Genomic DNA, 3,695 nt, shown 5'->3' on the forward strand with positions numbered 1-3,695 from the left:
TCCAGATGCGTCCATCTCTGAATCACCCCTATAGCTTCTGGAGACCCAGTGTGGTACTGCTAAGGCTGGAAGTTACTGGACTGGTACCAGCTACAGCTTTAAATTTGCCGGGCTGGGAGCGGTTTAGACTTAGATATACGGGGCTGTGACTGGCTACCTGGTTTTCCTGCATTGCTCTGTCAGCACTCTCCCACATGGACTTGGACCTGGAACAACAGAAGAAGCAGTAGCCCACCCTCAGCTACAGGAGGACTAGAAGATATCACAGTCACATGGCATAATGCAGAAAGAGGAAGTGTTCTGCATGGGGATACGGTCGTTAGATCGACACAGCTTAGGTCAACCACTGAATGTCGACATGCATTAGGTCGACATGGTCATTAGGTCAACATGCACTGGGTTGACAGGTCAAAAGATCGACATGAGTTTTTTATTTTTTTTATTTTTTCATACTTAACGATCCATGTAGACTACGATTGGAACTTACCTGTGCCGAATGAAGCGAGGCACCTTGCCCGAAGCATGGCTCGCTTTGCTCGCCATGCGAGGGGACATGGTACGCTAACTGGTATTCCTCGTCACTTTACGAAGAAAACTACGCCAAAATAGTTTTTAAAAAACATGTAGACCTGTTGATCTGTGGACCTAGTACATATCGACCTAATGACCATGTCGACCTATTGTTCCTGTCGACCTAATGCATGTTGACCTTCCATGGTCAATCTAACGACTGTCGACCTAAGTTGTGTCTACTCAACGATCCATACCCTCTGCACGAGACTAAATGTAGTCACTACTGCATACTTACAATACCTACTTTTATGGGATCCACTTTTGGAGACTCCTGGAGAGGAGATACTGCAGGACACTTCAGTCAGAGGGCTGTCTCGTTGCTAAACCCTGGCCCATCATTGCAAATGGCATGATTTGCAAATCAGTGGGGAGTGAGTGGTTTTGACTGACAGACATTTGCATCATTTAGCTCCGCCCCCTCTCCTCATTTCCCCCGCTTCACTAGGAAGCTGGTGGGATGTGGTAGATTTAGCCACAATTTAGTGGGTGCGGGCAATGGCGTAGATTCCATAGGTGCAGGGAGTGCAGCTGCCATGGGGCCCAGAGCTGAGATAGGAACACCTTCCCTGTCAAATTGCCAAGTGTTATATACATTTTTCACTATTGAGTGATACATAAGGGCCATTACAAACTTTTACCTTGGAGCCGACAATACATCTAGTTATGACCCTGGACCTGCTCATTGTAATATGGTATACAACGACCTGGAGGGCATTGCAATTTTACCTAATATCAATATGAGGTACTGTAATGTGACATAACAGGAACTGGGGACACTGCAAGTCATAATGTGAACTGGGGGTACTGTTGCATAATATGTACTGCTAGCCCTACAATGTGACATAATACTAACTAAGGCACTACTATGGTTCAGAAACTGACCTAGGGCACTATTATGGGGCATAAAATTAACACCTGCTGTGGAGAGGTGTCTCTCAAATAGGACTGAGACAGGGGCCCCTTCAAAATGTTGCTATGGGGCCCACACAGTTCTGGCTACTCCCTTGGGTGTGGGGGACTGTCTAAAAAATCATGAGTATTTCACAACTTGTGAGAGAGCAGGCAAGTTGAGAGAGAGCAGGCGGAGCTGACTGAGCCTGAGAGCTGAGATCATCATGCACATACCTGAAGTGGGGATCCTTATGCTCAGGATCCCGGCACTCAGGATCCTGGCAGTCGAAATACCAATGCCAGAATCCCAACACTGCTTGGAACAGCGTTTCCGGGATCACGATCCTGGTGCCAGAATCCTAAGTGCTGGAATGCCGAACGAGCATTAATGGGACATCGGAGAGATCATCCGCGCATGGCTGGGTGTGTGCATGTTTGGTTTAGGCTGCACGGGAGAGGGATAGGATTAGGCTGTGGGGAGGGAAATTAGATTTAGGCTGTGGGGAGGAAGGTTCAGGGTTAGGCTGTGGGGGGGGAGGAGGGTTAGCTTTAGGCTACTGGAATAGGGGTTTAGGTTTAGGCGCCACAAGGGAGAGTTAGTATTAGGCTGTCGGGGGGGGGGGTCGATTTAGGCTGCAGAAAGGGAGAGTTAGGGTTAAGGGGGTTATTTGGCCATGTTATACTTATCTAGCTCCTGTCAGGATTTGCACAATCGGGATGCCACAGTCGGTATTCTGACCACTGGCATTCCGACCATTGAAGGAACAAGTCCTCAGTGCCAATTAACTGTTGACACCCAGAGGCAATTTCTTCCATGGCACAGCATGTCAGGTGGAAGAATGTAACTCTTTGTGATAAACCTGTATCTCTCAACATTGTTACTATACCTGATGAGCATGCACTAATGTATATGCAATCAGTTCATTCTACACAAGAAATTACACAATGGCAAAAAGAATGCTGTGCCGCACACACCCAAGACTTTGGCGCAGTAAATAAGACAAACCAATAGTGTCAATGTCTCTATTAACCTGTGCAAGCAGGTTTACCCCATGTACTGTATCTATTAATTTAATAAACACCCATTGATTTGACCTGGTACTGCATATTTACTTGTTTAAAGTCTAATACTGGAAGATCCGCTCAATCCTTACACATGGGGAAAGAACAAAGAAAGACTCTGTGTTGGGGCACGCTTTGAATTTGACAATGAATTTATTAAGACTTCACTTTTAATACAATAAAGTATAAAATAAAGAGAGAATTTGTTACCAGAAAATGTTCAAAAATACACAAAATATGCATATAATAGTAAACATAATAAATAGAATACACATACAAAAATAGGGTTGTACCAGTGAATTGGAAAAAGAATTCCTATATCGTTAGTTAACAAAGTCACTAATGAAAAATAGGTTACACTGATAAAGAGTATGGGGCACCTGTGGTGAAAAAATATGAGTAAAGAGCAAATAATATGCCTTAACTGATCTCAGAGATGAAGAGTACCATACAAGACCATACACATATAATCTCAGTGGTGATAATTAAGGGTAGGTACAGAATTAATGATCTAATGAAACCAAAATAATAGGCAAAAGAAATGGTATAATTATTAATTGAAAAAGTCAATTAACAGAGGTATAACCCCTGGTAAGAACTCTGTTTGCTATAGAAAAGATCCTGGAGGAAAAAAGTAAAAGAAAAAAGAAATTTATTATATTAGCTAATAGGTATTCATGGCCAAATAATTATCTTGCCTGAAAGAGTATCATAGAGTTGAATACAATTCTATATAATGTAGGGGATATGAATAAATAACACAAATGTGGATATAGGAAGTTCAGAAATTGCTCTAACACTTCTACTGTTTGTAATCGAAGGTTCCTTTTTTACTGCACCTGATATTCCCAAATGATCACCCAATAGGGTACTAATCAGGCTTACCAACGCTTAGCTTCCAAGATCGGATGAGATTGGGTGTTTCCGCTGGAATATGACAGTAATTGAAACGATTGACACAAATGAGGGGGTGTAATTAAGGAGCAATAAGAGTACTTTTGCTGTCCAGTTGGTAGCGCAGATTCTCTGTTGCTACAAGCATTGCAGAGAGTGGTCTCGCATCTGGATGAGAGGGTACTGAGAAATAGATGAAGTAGAAAAAGAATAGGGAGGGGGCCCCACCTTCTGCTGTCCACTGTCTTATAGAATTATAGCGGACAATGGATGAG

At 43.2% G+C, this 3,695-nt stretch overlaps 1 pseudogene; it reads right to left on the minus strand.

Annotated features, from left to right (window-relative positions):
* Positions 1–3,353: 3,353 nt before the first annotated feature.
* Positions 3,354–3,472, minus strand: LOC134912418 (5S ribosomal RNA; annotated as a pseudogene).
* Positions 3,473–3,695: the final 223 nt, after the last annotated feature.

The sequence above is a fragment of the Pseudophryne corroboree genome, chromosome 4 (assembly GCF_028390025.1).
Source record: "Pseudophryne corroboree isolate aPseCor3 chromosome 4, aPseCor3.hap2, whole genome shotgun sequence".
NCBI lineage: Eukaryota > Metazoa > Chordata > Amphibia > Anura > Myobatrachidae > Pseudophryne > Pseudophryne corroboree.